Source organism: Ambystoma mexicanum, chromosome 9, assembly GCF_040938575.1.
Source record: "Ambystoma mexicanum isolate Mex_15411 chromosome 9, UKY_AmexF1_1, whole genome shotgun sequence".
In the NCBI taxonomy this organism is placed as follows: Eukaryota; Metazoa; Chordata; class Amphibia; order Caudata; family Ambystomatidae; genus Ambystoma; species Ambystoma mexicanum.
In genome coordinates, this window is record NC_090931.1 from 1322271065 (window position 1) to 1322289108 (window position 18044).

At 48.3% G+C, this 18044-nt stretch overlaps 1 protein-coding gene across 4 annotated transcripts in view; it reads left to right on the forward strand.

Annotated features, from left to right (window-relative positions):
* LOC138489101 (uncharacterized) overlaps positions 1-18044 on the forward strand; it is a 501288-nt gene that overhangs the window by 319236 nt on the left and 164008 nt on the right. The window contains exon 3 of one of the 4 annotated variants that reach the window (XM_069616697.1): positions 2255-2285. The exons of the other annotated variants lie outside the window; for them this stretch is intronic. The gene's annotated coding sequence lies outside the window, so the exon portion shown is untranslated. The remainder of the gene's footprint in view (positions 1-2254; positions 2286-18044) is intronic. 4 annotated transcript variants of the gene reach the window in all.

Here is an 18044-nt window from a genome sequence, read left to right on the forward strand (position 1 = left end):
GCTCTTAACTTCATAGCTAAAAGTGTGTAGAGTTGACATTTGTTTTTTCCTGTGTCGAATGGACTTTGGCTGAAACATTTGCATGAGATCAGGGTAAACTACATTGGCCTTTTGTCTTGAGTTGCCTGATTGATTTATCTGTATATCATAATGATTTCTAAAATCCTATGTTTCCGTCCAGATGAATCTATTACGTGCAGTGTTTATAATTATCTTACCTTGCATATAATCACGAGAAGGTTTTGTGGGCAAACATTTAGATTCCCATATCATATTCAGTATATTATGGTCGCTCAGATCTGTGTGTAGGGCTTGAAAATATAGCGTTTGTGACATGAGCACCAAATCTACATAAATATAATCGATGATGCCAGCACTAGACTCTCTATGCCATGTTGGTTTTGGATCTGATGAGGGCTCCATTTACTACAAAAAGATTTCTTGATTTAACCAAATGAGACAATTTTTCCAGCCGTGACCGTTCATGGTGGAGATCTGAATCCAAGCAATATAAATTTAAATCACCAGCTATTAATATGTGCCTAATGCTGAGGTCATATGATATTAGATCTAATGTATCATTCATTGTTTCTAGGAACTTGTCGTCAGATATTCCATTAGGGTTCCAGTAAACATTAATAAGCGCGTTAGAGATATTGTTTATGGACAGTTTTATCATTTGGATATACGGGTTTGGTGAAAACCAATTTTCAGATTGAAGTGAAGAGCTCTGCTTGATAGCAATTAAAAGGCCAGATGTAGGTCTACCAAAGCAAGCTTTGTTCGCTGGAACCAGATGTATTTGAACATTATTCCATGAAGGAGTAGTCATAAGACAGTTCTCCTGAAGCATGACCATGTCATGTGATTCTAAAGAAGAAGATTCATTATGTATCATGTGCTTCAAACCTCTTGAGTTCCAGCTAACTAGTGAAATCAAATCATTTTTCTCTTTAGCTAGCTAATATTGATTGGCTTTCTGATTGCAACTGCAGGCTCCATTGGATTTTAACACTTGGTTTCTTGTGGTTTGATTTATCAGATTGCTAGAAGAATTTGATGTACCGGACCTACTTTTCTCCAATTGATTAGATCCTGCGAGAATTACAAAGCCCAAATCAAAAAGTTGCGATTTTACCACCCAGATGGTGTTTAAAACCACCCTGGAGTTTATCCACAGAGTTACTGACGTTCTATTGATTGCATTAGTAAATTCAACTTGCTCAATGTCTATTGTACAAATGTCATCTAAAGCAGAGATCTCTGCCAAGATTGACAAAACCGATGATTGATTTCGGTTATATTGGATTGCAGGGGACGGCCGGCACAACATAGTAAGCGAGTGTATGGCCGGGCGTTTTTTTTACTTGACCCAATGCTTTTTGAGTTTGCACATCAGCAGGTTGGAGTTGTTTCGGCTGACCATTTGGTGCAACTCTCCCATCCAGAACATGAGAAATTGTGGACTCTATCAGTTGTCTTATTTCGGAGCCTGTTAGTGATTGAGCGACTGGACTTTTGCTCAGATAAGTCTTTATTAGAGCTTATTTCTATTTTTCTCATGTCACATAATTGACTGGACGTGTTTTATTTTGTGACTGATGATTTGTTATATTATTGCAACACCCATCCTCAACGGCAATAACATCTGCGTCTTGCGATTTTTCTGTTTTTTTAATCATTCATGCTAAATTTCAAACATTTCTGAGCCGGGTGTGCAGCCATATAATCATCGACTGCTCGTCTGATCTCACTTCGCTGGTTTTCAGCTGTATCTTTTTCAGTGACGGGTTTGCCAGTCTGCATGGGATTTTGTATATTTTTATTTACAGTTGAACCATGCGCTTGGGAAACTCCACTTTGAGTGGATGCAGTCAAAGCCGCTTCCACTAAGTCATCAAGGGTGGCGTAAGCTTTTACATTATCATTCTTGTTTATTGTTGCATTTTGCCTTTTATTCTGTGTCTGTAGCATATATTTCTTATTGCTTTTAAAGAAATCGCAGCATCAGTTCTGGGTTGCTGCAAAATTTTAATAAATTGTTTTGTTTGTGATCAGGAAATAGTTTTAACATTTTTGATATTTGGAGGTTTCTTCTTTGCTGCAACCATTTTTTTTGTTTTCACTACCACTTTCCCCCTTCAAATTTTTCACTCCCTCCAGAGAATAGGGCATAGTTTGGTTTATTCAGAAGTGTATTCTCCAACTAATTTTTCTTCTTGGAGTTTCTGCCTTTTTACTTCTAAATTTCCAGGGACAGTCAGTGATGAGCTCTGGAATGTAAGGTACGGAGAGATTATATAATTTACTTTTATTACATACTCCGTTTTGCAGTTCTGTTTGACAAGCAGCCGATACCCTAAGTATCTTACTACATAAAGGTTTTGTATGAATCTCTAGACTTTTAGAAACCATTTGTTGCAAAACTGTTTTTGTCAATTTGAGTAGATTGCTGCGTTAATTTTTTTTATTTAATTATTCAAAAAGCTTCATCAGTAATTGTATGGCAGAGTTCATTGAGTTCAATGCTATCTCAGTTAATCCATCTGCATCTTTCAAGTACCCTCCAGATCAGACAGAATGTTTATTTCCTGTGGTTTGCGTAGAGTGGGAGCCGCAAAAGAAAGTTCCCTAACAGAGTCCAAAAATAAGTCGGTGACTTCGACAGGTTTTCAGAAAGCCCGTGTGACGAAAAACAAGAGGTATCTAGGTCAATATCTATTACAGCTAAATCTGCAGGCACATTTACCAGTGATCCTTTTCCCAATTAAGGCTGCAGGTGCAGTTTACACATTACAATACATCACGCTGTCTGTGAGTGAAACATTTTCATTCGCAAATATGACATGAGGAGATTTTACAACACTTCTTACCAGTGTCGTTTGTACAGCCAGTTCAACAGGTTCTTGTTGTTTATTCAGGACAATACATGAGGGTTTATTTATCTCATTTCCTGTCGAGTCTGCTATAGCCATTTCACTGTATTTGCTGATTCGGGCAGCATATGTTGCAGGGAGTCTGGAGTTAATTGAGTCAGAAAAGAAGGAGCGCATGTCCGTGTGTTTTGTTGTTTTCAAAGTCGGACAAACGTTAGATGAATTTTTCGTTGCTATGGGAGTTGAACAACTCCGGCTCCTTTTTCGAGCACTCTCTGGAGTGTTCATAAGAGTAGCATTGTAGGAGTTTGTGTGAGCTGCTGTCACGGGGGCATACCAGATTTCAATGATAATATAAACACTTGAAATTGTCACCTCTAAATGATTGCGCAGCCCTGAGCAAATGGTAAATGTCCTATTCAAATTGAGTGTGTAACTGGACAACAGATACGGTGAAACAAAGAGTCCAAAGCAAGTAGATTCTTCAGTAAAAATACGCTGTTGAAACAGATTTTATGAAATGATGCAAAAACAAGACTGCCGACACGTGTTTCGACCCAGAACAACGGGTCCTTTTCAAGGCAAGACGTATGTTATTCAAACTGCGTTGGAAAACCCAAAGCCCTCCTGGGGGGGCAGATATATGGGCCAATTCTAAAGTAGTTGATTCTCCTCAAGAAAATAAGCGGCAAATAACTGAAGCAGTCTCTGTTACTGATACAGTGTGGTACATTCCCAGAACATGGGAGTTTGTTCAAACATTGCAACTGTGAGTTCAGGGGCTGGTTCCCCACTGTGGCCAAAGTCCAAACGCTTCTGACTTTGGCCACAGTGGGGAACCAGCCCCTGAACTCACAGTTGCAATGTTTGAACAAACTCCCATGTTCTGGGAATGTACCACACTGTATCAGTAACAGAGACTGCTTCAGTTATTTGCCGCTTATTTTCTTGAGGAGAATCAACTACTTTAGAATTGGCCCATATATCTGCCCCCCCAGGAGGGCTTTGGGTTTTCCAACGCAGTTTGAATAACATACGTCTTGCCTTGAAAAGGACCCGTTGTTCTGGGTCGAAACACGTGTCGGCAGTCTTGTTTTTGCATCATTTCATAAAATCTGTTTCAACAGCGTATTTTTACTGAAGAATCTACTTGCTTTGGACTCTTTGTTTCACCGTATCTGTTGTCCAGTTACACACTCAATTTGAATAGGACATTTACCATTTGCTCAGGGCTGCGCAATCATTTAGAGGTGACAATTTCAAGTGTTTGTATCTATTAGCAGTTTATGAGGTGACTGCTGGTGCCTCTTTCGTGCAGCAACCCAATCTTATTTGGTTTGTAAGGGTCTCATTGACTTTAGTTTGTCTTCTCAAATTCAGTTCTAACCCTGCGCCTCACCACACCGGCACACCTCAATTTTGTTTTTCAATGATAATATGCCACGTTTCATTATTCACCCCCTAGCACGGTTACTTAGCGGAACTCAACTCCTCCCAAATAGAAGCAAGTACCGGGAAGCACCGACTCAAGAACGCAAACGCACGACAAGCGCGGCAAAGCAGCCAATCGGTACTTCCAGGTACTTGCTTCGGGGCGCGTTCGCCCTTTTGTAATCCCGCCTCCACACGGACGTGAACAGCCTTCAACAACAAAATTTGAGTTTTTGAGGATTCATTGGTTTTCTCTTTATCTTCATGGGGTACTATGAAGAGGTGGCTATTTAAAAGTTCACCTTGTGGGCAATGCAGTCCCTGATACAGTCCACGAGTAAAAGGAAGAAGCAATCCTTAGTCTTTGCACAAGAGTATTGCAGCAATTATCACAATTATCGCGATATTATCTGTGCAGCTAGACTGAATTTTTATTGCGGGGGTAGCCGCATCCTAAGACTTGGGGTGTTGTGCAAAGTATTAGAAATGGAAGACCCATTATGTGTGCATCTAGACAATTTGAACTTGTGTGTAACAAAAGCTGATATCTGGATAAATTAGTATTGGGGCTATTCTCCAAACTAAGGTGTCACTGTAGCTCTTCTTGTATACAGGCCATGAAGCCTAACACGGATGCAATTTATATTGACCGCTTTTTATTATTTTGACATGCTTTCATATGGAGAGAGGGATTCAGCCGGGTGTTGGGGGGGGGGGGGGGAAGGGGAAGAATGTTTAGTGATGGCATTGATGGATCATAGTTCAGCAAAACGGAGGAGGCAGTTATGTCCTAAAGTGTTGTGATAATTGGGTTGTGTTTACAAGGCAGATTTGGAGAACTTCGGGCGCTGGAGAGTGTGGTTGGGTGAATGCTATTGGTAACAGAAAGCAAGGGAATGGAGTAGTCGAACTGCTACTATCAAATGTAAAAATGTGTGGCACCCTTATGTCAAAATGTTAAGAGTTTGTTCTGTCATGTCATGCGAGACTTGAAATAAAGTCACTGAGAGACAGGGTGGTGCCTTACTTGGGAGTACGCTGTTAAAGTATAGTAATAAATACTTCCTCTGTAGTGTAGGAATATACCCGGAGCTCCCTATGCAGACTGTGAAAGGCAGATGTAGATGTACAACAAACAGGGTGGGTATGGAAAGAGATGGCATGTCTTTCTGTATGCAGTGACAGTCTGGCACCCTTTTGTTATTTTATGTTACTATGATTTGACTGTTCTCATGAGGCTATGCAAGTTTTGTTGCTTGTGTAGTGCTTTGATATGATATGACATTTGTAACGCGCCTATACACAAGTGTTTCAAGGCGCGACGAGGCAGGGTGGGGGGGGAACAAGGGGAAGACAGACAACGATCCTACTAGGCCAGGTGTCATTCAGACCGCGCAAGTGCAGGGGGAAGGGAAAAGTGCAAGGGGAAGGGGGGGAAAGTGCAGTACAAGTAAGTAGAATAAGTAAATAAATAGGGCCAGCTGGTGGCAAGTGCAAGGTAAGTGCAGACAAGTGCTGGGAAAGGGGGGGGCTGTAGGGATACAGAGACAGTCCCTCAGTGCAGGGGTTGCCAGGGAGGCAGTGCAAGAGGAGAGTGGCTGGGACCAGGACCGAGGTCGGTGAGAGTGGCCCAGTTGCAGATTCGGTGCAGATTCAGTCGAGACTTTAGCAGGGGAGAGGGAGAGAGAAAGCAGAAGCAAAGAGGAAGGTTTTGAGGTGCTTCCGGAACCGGAGATGGTTCTCCTGAAGTTTCAGGGAGGCAGGAAGGCTGTTCCAGAGGGAGGCCCCTGCCACGGCGAGAGATCGACCCCCGACTTGTTGCTTCGAGAAGCGGCTGACCCTGAGGGAGTTGAAGATGGATGAGCGAAGGGCTCGGGAAGGAAGATATTTAGGAAGAGCGAGTTGAAGGTATTTAGGCCCCAGGCCCCAGAAGGCCTTGTGGACAATGCAGAGGGTTTTGAACTTAATCCTCGCAGCCACTGGGAGCCAGTGTAGAGATTTCAGTCCTGGAGAGATACGGTCCCTGGACTTGAGGCCAAGGACAAGTCTCGCAGTTCTGTTCTGGATGAGTTGCAGGGGGCGGAGAGTGGAGGCAGGCAGATTAAGATAGAGGCTGTTACAGTAGTCCAGCTTCGAGAGAACCAGGGCTCGGGAGACAGTGAGCTTCTGGGGGAAGGAGAGGAAGGGAAGAATACCTCTGAGGAGGTGCAGCTGGTAGTGTGACTTCTTAGAGACGTCAGATATATGAGGAGAGAAGGAGAGTGTGGAGTCGAAGATGACCCCGAGGTTTTTTGCCTTGCAGGTAGGAGCAGGAGGAGGGCCAAGCGAGGATGGCCAGAGAGCTACAGGGAAGGAGGGAGTGGGTGTGCCGATGAGTAGAATCTCAGTCTTACTAGCATTAAGGCAGAGGTCATTGGCGGCACACCATTCATGGATGGCAGACAGTCAGAGATGAGGGAAGGAAAGGAGGAGGCCGAGGGCAGCCTGAAAATGAGCTGGGTGTCGTCCGCATAGCACTGAAAGTAGGGGCACAGAGCGGCGATGCGGTGGGCAAGGAGTGCCAGATACTGGTTGAACAGCCAGGGAGAGAGATTAGATCCCTGGGGAACACCACAGGTGGAGAAAAAGATGTCAGAGAGGAAGGACCCAAGTTGGACCTGGGAGGGTCGATTGGAAAGGAAAGAGGTCAGCCACGCCAGAGCCTGACCAGTGATACCCAGGTCATCACGGAGACGGTTGAGCAGGATGGCATGGTTGACAGTGTCAAAGGCAGAAGAGAGATCGAGCAGAATGAGAACACACGGAGTGTTGGAGTCGAGGTTCAAGAGCAGGTCCTCACGGATATTCAGGAGAGCAGTTTCCGTGCTTCTGGCCGCTCTGAAGCCAGATTGATGGTCATGGAGACTACCAACAGTTTCAGCATGGAGGTTAAGCTGGGAGATGGCCAGTTTCTCCAGGAGCTTGCCTAGGAAGGGAGTGATGGAGAATGGGCGATAGTTAGCCGGGCAGGAGGGGTCGGAGGAGGGTTTCTTAAGAAGAGGGTGCACAAGGGAGTGCTTGAGGGGGGATGGGAAGACTCCAGAGGCGAAGGAGTGGTTGCAAAAGTCAGCCAGGGCAGGAGCCAGGGAGTCGATGTGGTCCTTGATGGTTTTGGAGGAACAGGGGCGAACCTGTTTAGACAAGACTTTCATAGATCGGACTTGTCTGGAAACCTCGTCAGCAGAAAAAAGTGGAAAGGCAGAGAAGGAGGGAGGAGGGGTGGCTGCAGAAGGGCCAGAGGAAGAGTCGGGAAGAGACAGAGGGAGGTGATAGGAGGAGAGTGAGGACAGGATGTCCTGAGTTTTATGCCATAGTAAGGTAACTGCACCAGACTGAGCAGCAGGGAGAATGCAAACCAACAATGTGAACACCAGCAGGCCCAAAGCTCCGCCATCCTTTTGTGCAAACTCTTTAAGGAAATTAACACTTAGTTGTCTTAACAGGGATTGTGCTTGTAAGCCTTCCACTGTGCACGGGTGTCATTGTGAGCCTGAGCATGTTGGAATCATACACAAGAAAACAGGAGAACAAAGCCCTGGGGCTTTCTCCTGCTAAGCCCCGAACGTCAGGGTTCTATAAACAGGAAATGTAGCCCCTTTTTAAATGTGCAAGGTTTTTGAACCATGGTTCCTCTGGGAGCAAAGCACTGGGCCGGGTTTCCCGGAAGTTCTTGATGCCTGCTAGCAACTTTATGGGGATTGTTAAAATGGCGCGTGAGGCAGGATTCCTCTTGGGTTGGCCTCTTCTGGGAGTTAATTTGCATAAGCCAGCCTTGTCCATCTTCCTCAACATGGACTGCAATTACTTTGTCCTGTTAATGGAGGGCAGTATGTGTGCGGTTCTTATGGCCAAACAGGGTCTACTTACCAGATTACATATGAGTCTGCTTTGGGCGTTATGACACTCATAGACGCAGTCCTGTGCATTATTTATCTATTTGTGTTTTGGGGAGTGCCACCTGCCATCTGGTGCTTGCATTAAAGCTCTTGTGATTAGACATTATGTGAAATGACAAAATGACATAATTTTTTGGGGTTTTTTTTTTGTTTTATTTGTGTGTTCAAAAAGAACTTTACAAAAGAAGAAAAAGCTGAAAAGGCTGAATTCCGAAGTAGCTAACCAGGGTGGGACCCTGAATCTGTTACCATTTTCAATGTGTGTTCCAAAATCTTTATAGTTGCCAAGAGGCAGGTTATTCGGTCGCCGCCGATCAATCTCTTCCACCATTTTTCTTCGTCTCACCCTCGATCGTCCACTGTTTTTTTTTTAAAACTTTGTTTTATTGGCATTTTTAATAATACAACAAACAGGCTAAAAAAAAACTGAATCAAAAGGAAGTACAGATTGCTGGCCCAACGACCCGACCCCCCCCCCCCCCCACACCCCCCCCCAACCCCCCCCCTGTAGCTTCGCCCGGATAGATCCCCTTCGTTGGGGGGACACTGCCGTCATTTTATTTGTCTATAGCACGCAAGAAAAGTGGTACGTTGGCTGTCTTTGTGGCTGCAACTCATCCGCCTGTTCCCGGGCCGTTGGCTCCCGGTCCCATCCTTTCTCTCCTCTTAGCTCAATGCACATCCCATCCCCAGGACTGCTGTACACCAAACCAGTTCGCCTGGAAAATACCCAGTTTATTGTTAATCATTGCAGTCAGTTTGTCCATTAGAAACATGTGTTTGACCTTTTTCAACCAGACCTCCTTCGTTGGGGTCTCTGGGCTCTTCCACTTTTGTGCCAGGGCCACCCTCCCCGCCCTCAGCATGGTTTCCCACATCCTTGGGTATCTAAGTATCTCTGTGTTCTCCGGGGGGAGGCCCAGCAGCATTGTCAAAGGGTTCTGGGGGAGCATGTCTTCAGTGATTTCAGCGATCCAGCCCCGTACCTCCGCCCAATATGCCTGGACTTTCGGGCAGTGCCACCACATGTGAGCTCTCGTGCCAACCTGATCACACCCTCTCGGGCACGCGGGAGACACTCCCGTGAACATTTTCGCTAGTTTCGCAGGATCTCTATGCCATCCCTGCAGGATCTTAAAGTTATGCTCCATGTCCGCCGTGAACAAATTCCCATGGAAAGCAATCTTAAATATCCTTGCCCAAGCGTCCTCCGAAATCTCCTCGCCCGCCAGATCGTCCCAGAAAATACGAAACCTCCTCCTCTCCCCTAGGTTGACAGTGTTTAGTATTTTGTACATCCCTGATACCGCCCCCTTCCTAGAGGTTGCTGTGTCCACAAATTTTCCGAAGGGAGTCAGCTGCCTATTCAGGTTCTGTCCCCAGGCTTGGTCGCACAAGATCCCCTTCAAGCGGAGATAATCAAAGATGGAGAGGGCTCCCCGACCCAGGGCTTCTTTCACTTCCTCGTATGGGCGAATTTCCCCCTCCTTGAACATTTGCCCCGCCCATTCCATCCCCGAGTCCGACCAGGCCTGAGCGTTACGGAACCCCCTGCTTCCCAGTCTGAAGGGGTGTCCCCATAGTGATGATAGCGGGGACGGCCAAGTCGTTAGGTGTGCTGTCTGAGGGCCTTCCCGCCAGATCGCCCAGAGGACACCCAGCGTTGGGTGTGATCTTAGTCTATTGGGAATGAATTTACTAGGGGCCCACAGGAGGTCCCTAACTTTGAGTGGGTGAGCGTCCATATCCTCCAGGTACGTCCAGTACGTGCCTAGCCCCTCCTTCGTGTGTTCAAGAAACACTCGCAGCTGGGCCGCACGAAAATAAAGTCGGAAGTCCGGTAGCCCGAACCCTCCCTCCTCCTTCGGAAGGGTCAGGACCGCTCTCGCTGTCCTCGGGGTCCTACCTTGCCATATGAACTCCCTCACTGCATTCTGGAGGACCCTGAACGTGTGTTCGGGTACGTTAGTGGGGAGGGCGGTGAAGAGGTACAATAAGCGTGGGAGTACGTTCATCTTCACGGCCGTCATTCGGCCGTACCAGGACAGGATCATCGTCCCCCATCTCCTCAAGTCCGCGGTGACCCTTGCCATGACAGGATCGTAGTTCGCTGGGGCGAGGTTGGACAGGTTCCGAGTGATGAGGACGCCCAGGTACCGGATGGAGGATTTGCCCACCCTAATCCCCTCCAAGCTGGACATAGGATCCAAGACCGAGTCCACCGTTCTCATGGGGAGCAGGACTGATTTTGAGGCGTTTATCTTGAGCTTCGAGAGGCGCCCATATACCGCCATCAAGGACATAAGGGGGGGGGGGAGCGAGGTTCTCGGGTCCACCAGATAGGCCAGAATATCATCGGCGAACAGGGAGAGTTTAAATTCTACCTCCCCTCTCTGGATCCCCCTGATATCTGGGTGTGTTCTGACCGCTATGGCCAGGGGTTCCATTGCAAGGACATAGATGAGGGGGGAGAGCGGGCAACCCTGCCGTGTTCCCCGCGTAAGGGGGAAGGACTCCGTCAGCCTGCCGTTCACCTGGACCCTAGCCCTCGGGGCCCTATACAGGGCCGATATCCAGCTCATTATATGTGCCCCAAAGCCCATTTTCCTGAGGGTGAGGTCCATAAACCTCCACTCCACTCTGTCAAACGCCTTTTCCGAGTCAAGCGATAAGACGCACGCGTCGAGATCTGACTCCTGGGCGTAATGGAGCAAGTCTATAGTTTTTCGGATGTTATCCGAGCCCTGTCTCCCCCTAATGAACCCCACCTGATCTCCGTGAACCAGCTTCGGGAGGACCCCTTCCACTCGTCCCCCGATCACCTTCGCTAAGATCTTTACATCAGTGTTCAATAAAGAAATTGGGCGGTAGGAGGAGCACTCCAAGGGGTCTCTACCGTCCTTGGGAAGCACCACTATTATCGCCTCCATCATGGAGTCCGGGAGGGTACCTCCTTCCAGCACTGCGTTGAATACCCTGGCCAAATAGGGGGACAGAGCGGAGCAGAACCTCTTATAGAAATAGGTTGTGTAACCATCCTCCCCGGGTGATGTGCCCCCTTTCATACCCCTAATCGCCCGCTCCACCTCCTCCTCCGTGACTGGGCCCTCCAACCCTTCCGCCATTTCTTCTGACAAGGCCGGAACCCGCATTGAGTCCAAGAACCCCTCCATCTCCGCCTCCCTCCCCTTAAATTCGGACGAGTATAATTTCTCGTAGTATTGGCGGAAGGCCTCTCCAATGTGGGTTGAGTCATACCCTATCACCCCCTCTTCACTCCTAACCGCTTTCACCAGTCTGCTCCTCTGTTCCTCCCTCAGCTTCCAGGCTAAAATCCTGTCTGCCTTATCCCCTTTTTCATAATACTTTTGCTTTACTAATTGGAGGTTCCTCTCTGTCTGGTGGAGGAGGAGGTCCCTCAGCTGGAGCCTACAGTCCTCCAAGGCGGTTATCTGGCCACGCTCCAAGGGGGCTGAGGGGAGCCCCCCCGGTTGAAGCCGGGCTATTTTGTCCCTCAGTCGTCTCTCTTGAACCTCCCTTTCCCTCTTTTTCTGGGCACCCATTTTAATCAGGACTCCTCGTAAGGTGGCTTTAAAGGCATCCCACAGGGTGTGCACCCCCACCTCCCCATTGTCGTTCATGTCAAAGAAATCTTTAATGGCCTCGAGTATTTCCTGGGCTCGTACCTCGTCTTTCAGCAAAGAGTCGTTACATTTCCACCTCCCCCTTCGATCGTTTAGACCTCCCCTCGCTATCGTGATACGGACCAGGTCATGGTCGGACCAGAGAACAGGGTCAACCCTATGGCCTGAGGTGAAAGGGTGCAGGATCTCGTCCACCAAAATGTAATCGATCCTAGAGAACGATGCATGAGTGCCCGAATAGAAGGTGAAGTGGGGGGTGTCCGTTCTGGGGGTCGGGATCGTGTCCAGCAGTCCCAGGTCGTGATTGACCCCCTGGAAGTTGCGTGCCATGATCTCGTCCGCCGCCCTAGCGTGCTGCGGGCCTATTCGTTTTCTATCCCGGTTAGGGTCTAAGACCATATTAAAGTCCCCACCCACCACCACAGAGCCATGGGAGAATTGTTTGAGTTTGTCCCCTACCTTTGCCCAGAATAGGGACTGGCCTTCATTTGGAGCATAAATCACCACTAGGGTAATTGGGGCCCCCTGAAGGGACCCCCGTAACATCAAGTAGCGACCCTCCGGGTCCTTCAACATGGCCTCGTTCTCAAACCCTATATTCCTCGATACCAGGATGGCAACTCCCCTCTTTTTGCCTCTGTGAGAGGCACTGAAGACCTCCCCTATTCCCCCCCCCCCGCATTTTGGGCTCCTTACCCCGCGGCCAGTGCGTCTCCTGCACAAGAAGGAAGTCAAGTTTGGACCTCCTGAACTCCCTGCAGACCAGGGACCTCTTCGTGGGGGTATTTAAGCCCTGTACATTTAGGGAACCCACGCCCAGAGAGGGCAGACTGTCAGCCATGATCTAGAACCTCCTCACTGTCGGCCAACGCACATATCACGTTCTTCCTAGCGTGCTCTGTTAAATCAGTATTTTGTCCCCCGTCTCCCCCCTCCCCTTCCCCCCGGGCGGGCCAAAAACAAAACCCTAACTGCCCCCCTTCCCCAAACTGAACAACCCCAACTACGTGACCCCCCCCCCCTTCCCCGGCGTCCGGCCAAGTAGATCCGCCATCTCTGGCTACTGGCCGAACCACCAGCTTACCCGCCGCAGCCGGGCATTCATTCTGAAGCTTGTCCCTATGAGCCCCCCCTCCCCCCCGCTTTGCTGTCCCCCTCCCTGGTTCCATCATACTTGCTGTTCGTATGGGGGCTGGTAGCGGTGAATCCGCTGGTTATTCCCAACGTCCCCCGTGACTCTGCAGGCCTCCCCTGGGTCTCAGCCTTCAGGATCGTTCCGCTCTCCCTCCTTGGACGGCGAGGGGGTATTAATTTTTCTGAATTTTCTCGCTCCGGTTTTGCGTCTCCTGTCCCTGGATGGGCCCGGGCTCCCGAGGCTTCTCTCCCGGGCCCCGACGGGGCCCTCCTGGGGTACGGGTCCCCCACATAGTCCTGGATGGCCATCCGTATGTCGTCCTCCGTGGTCAGGGTCGACCGCTGGCCCATGTATTCAAAGGACAATGAGAAGGGGTATCCCCAGCGGTAGCGGACCCCCTTATCTTTCAACAGGATCGTTAGTGGGCGACACATCCTGCGTTTGGCCAGGGTATAGGCCGAGAGATCCTGGTAAATCGTGATCTGGGCATTGTTATAAGTGATCTCCCGGGCCTTCCTGGCTTCTTCCAGTACCTTGGTTTTTTCAGTGTAGTAGTGGAACCGGACCAATACAGAGCGGGGGCCCCCCGCTCTGTGCACTCTATCGAACGTGGGTTCCGTGGTCATCTCACCGGCGAAGAGGAGGGTGATGATGTCCCTCACCGTGTGCGTGATGTCTCTCTCCGTTTCCCCTTCCTGTTATGGAATCCCGAAGAATCTAAGATTGTTCCTCCTCTCCCTATTTTCAAAGTCATCCATTTGGCTGGACCTTTCCTCTTCTCTCTTTTCCAGGGCCGTTATTCTCATTCCCAGGTCCATCTCCAGGGTCGTCGCTGATGTTTGGTTGGCCTCCACTTGCAATAATCTGTCCTCGACCTTGTCCACCCTCTGGTCTATTTTTTCAAATTTTTGGGCGATGTCCGAGCGCATATCCCTGATCTCCTGTAATACAGAGGCGAAGCCTCTCTCCATGGCAGATACGGGGGGACCCGAGGCCTGTTCTGCCTGTTCAGGTCTCTGGAGGGGACTCTGGCTTCTACTGCTGGACGCCATTTCCTTAAAGCGAAATCCCTGTAGGGTCAGCCGCCAGTCCGTTGGGCCTTCCCCCCCGTCCGTCCGTCGATCTTTGTGGGCCAGAATGCCTGGGCCGCCCCCCTCGGGCCTCCGCGGCCCCCAACGAGGGGGGATAATTCTGTCTTCCCGGGCGGGCACTCGCCCCACCGAGGTCCGGCGGGGGCCTCGCACCCGGGGACTGCCCGTCGTCGCCGAAGTAACTCACGGGAGGGTGGCGTAGTTTCGAATTCCGCACGTGTGGAAAGCCGCGCTTGTCCGCTTGTCCTCCTGCTCCGGGCCAAGCCTTGTCCGAGCTCCGCCCGTCTTGGTGCGGGGCAGGCTATCCCGCTGGTTCCCGGACCTCGGGGGTGCGGAAGCCGAGGGGGGGAGGGACGCGGCTCCGCCCTGGAGGTTCCTCCGGTCCCCGCGCTTATCCGGCGTGCGGCCGCCGAGGCCTAGCACCGCCCCGTATCTGCCCGAAACCACGGGTCTCGTTCTCCTCGATCCCGGGGGCTCCGAGCGTCGCTCTTTCGCTCGCTAGACGCCCGGGGGTTCACCACACCTTTCCGTCCTGTCTCATCCGCCTGGGGGGCTCCGGGGGGGGCTCAATTCTCTGATACGGCCCAGCTACGGCGGGAGCGACACACTCAGGCAGCCATTGCCTGCGCGCCCCCTGGTGGCCTCCGATCGTCCACTGTTAAGTGTTTGAGGTAGACCAGTCTCGGATTCAAGTTTTTCGGGCATGACAAGAGGAGATGACGGATGGATTTAGTTTCATTCTCACACAAAATTACATAATATAACCTGACCTAGCTAGCTACTATAACAAAACCGGAATCCTGTTCCAAAAAATAAAAAGGAGTGAAGAAATACATAAAAAATTTAAAAAACAAGTAAAACTCCATTTAAAACTGAGAAATACGAATCGGGTTACAAGATCTCAATGGGGAGTGGAGAATTAAAAAAAGAAATGCCGGGGTGGAGCAGGGTTAGGTTTAGATGCAAAAATGGGGGAAGTGGAAACAGTGGTGGGGGTGTAAGGGGCACCTACGCAAGAGCAATAGAAAGTGTACACCAGAAACATACATTCAAGTTAACGCACGTTTAAATTTGGGCGCAAAACACACAGATCGTAACAGAACATAATTGCGCAGTATGCCCGTGCAGCTTAAGCATGGCATTGCCTGGCATAACGTGGCACTGTAGCATACCAAGCCTTCGTGAGCATAGCATTTGAAAACACGGCAGAGCATATTGAAGATGGCATAACTCAGTGACGTGCCAGAGCGTAGCAGATCAAACCAATAATAATGGAACCCAGCTTAACAGCAATGCCAAGGTAGCATGCCCCAAATAAGACTTGAGTGGGTGACGCACACCTTTGCACCCCTGCTTCCGACTTGCTGCTTCTAGATTTGGAGTCTACTGCTCTCTAGGTTGAATGGCAGGTCGGAACCCAATGATTACCATGAGGTGGATGGAATATGCAAACCCGCTATTGCACAGCACAGCGACATTGTTATTGCCCCAACCTCTGAATCGGGGCCTCTAAACCCTTGCCTTGGCAGTTGAAGGGGCACTGACGTGAAATTCCAGGTAATTGTGCTATTTTTTGACTGACTAGATCCTGACATTAGGTAAATTAGTCCATTGTGGATCAGCTGTGAAATTAATGATGTTTTGATTGTATACATAATCGCAGGTTCCTCTTTTCCATCCGTTTCTACTTTAGTTGTATTCTGCCTCCGTTGAAACTCATTACGATCTTTCAATTATGCATGCAGCAGTTTAAACCACTTCCTAGCAGCTTTCATGTGTTGTGCCTGCTGCAGTTCTTTACAGTGCTTACATTCACACAGTTAAATATTTATTGCCGCCTGCGATGACCGCATGCTCCTCCACTTTTCACTGAGGGGTCGTTTCTCATCTAGGCGCAGGGAGTGTGCTAAAAAACATGCTTCACGGCGCCTTTTCCAGACGCCCAGGCGCCATGCTTATTCTGGAGTGGGCCTGTCGGCGCAGTGCACTGCACTGCGCAAAACGCCGATTTTTATAGATAACAGGCAGATCGCAAGTCTCGGCAGCATTTTCGTTAAATAGCGGGGTTAATCACAATTTAATGAAAGTGCTGCAGCGAACACCTCGTGGCACCCGTAGTTTACCCTGTATTTGCTTTGCAACTTAAGCATTGGCTTGACATTTCAAATCTGCATTTAGGCATTACTTAACAGCCCTACATTTTTCCGTAAATAACACATGATTAACAGTAAAATGTCATGCGTGATGTAAGCATCAGTAAAAGATATATCACACGTGATATGCATGCATATATTTCTTGCTGCATATATACATACATGTGTGTGCGCTACACACACCACGCACAATGATGTGTGGGTATTCTTACCAGTGCTATCCGTGGCACTCCTCCACACCACCACAAAAGAGGGACTGTGTATGTCTGCCACTTTTTGGCTGACGCTTTAGTGGAGGACTGCCACGAGAATAGGCATGGTAAATAGCCCATAATTGCTAGGTTGGTTTACGGGCCGTTCTAGCAACCGGCACACATATTCCGAAAGTGGCACATTTATTCCGACTTCGGCACAATGCACCAACTTCAGAATAGGTGTTAAATACCGAAAATGTTGCAAATGCTTTCTATGTTTTCAGCACTTAACAGCGTGATGAGAATCGGGGCCTGAATCTCATTTATGTGCGTTGTCGGATTGCTTGGAAATGCTGTTCCTTTCAAAAGACTCCTGGCTGCTCTTAGAATTTGGCACTCAGCACCTTTCAAACATAGCTCATTGAAGACTCTTTCCACTCCACCGTATGCCTTTTTTTCATTGAATCTAGCTTCGGCATGCAGTGGGGAGGCTGTTTCTAAGATACTTTAAGTTTAACATCTACAACACACCAACAAAATGCAAAGCTGAAAAAGATTGCCAAGTGGACGAACGAGGCGCAAATGTATACGTATTAGTACATATCCAATTTTTGCAAACCCAATTTATTATCCATTCATACACACATTTTCAAGAGACTTTCAACGTGTTGTAATCCCTTTTCCCCCTTATGATTTCTTTTGACCGACACTGACACCACGCACCACTGTGGAGCTAATGCAGTCACATGTGTGGCTGCAACACGAGTGCTTATCACACACCCTATCTGCTGAGCTTGCCAGTCCAGTGGGCGCAGAGACAAAAGTTACATCTAACTTTTTGTGTTCCCTTACAATTCATTGAAACGTCTTTTATTTCATGATGCACATAAATCATTCTCTTAACTGTAAGTTTTCTAGAATGTTATGAACATCCATGCATGATGTTGGTGTAAGAAAACAAGTCAGTGCAGCACAGTGTTCATCAATCGCTTGTCATGGCCAAGCTGAGAACGTCACTTTCTCATTTTATGAGAATAGTCCAAACCTAATTGACCTTACTCCTGGCGCATCCAAGGCAGTGAGAAGGTCCACACAAACAAAAAAGCAATAAAAACAAAGTTGCAAGTTATGGTACAGCAAGGCAGAACCCGCTCAGATTTGGTGTACCCTCAATTACAGTCTACGTTGTTGACCAGAATCCTGGGGCTGCTCAATAATGCCATGGCACCATGCCCATTCAGAGGACACCCTGGTGATGGTGACCCTGGCTAATCGAGCAGGAAAGGGGATTGCTGCCATGCGTTTGTGGAATAGATTTAAAACTGGAATTTATGATGGCTTGTTAGGTTTTTAGTTGGTAGGAATATTGATGTTACCCTCGTACATTACATTTGTAATGTTTTTTTCTTTCGGTAAAGGGGTAATGTGCAGTAACTTTTTCAGTCTTTCATGTTACACGCATGTTGGGCAAGTAAAGACCAATCTCGAGGTAAACCATTTTGTCCCTTTTGCTGCAAAAAACCTCCTGGGTTTTATTCTATATTTCAAATTTAAAATTGCGAATTCCTCTGCAAATTAGGGATTT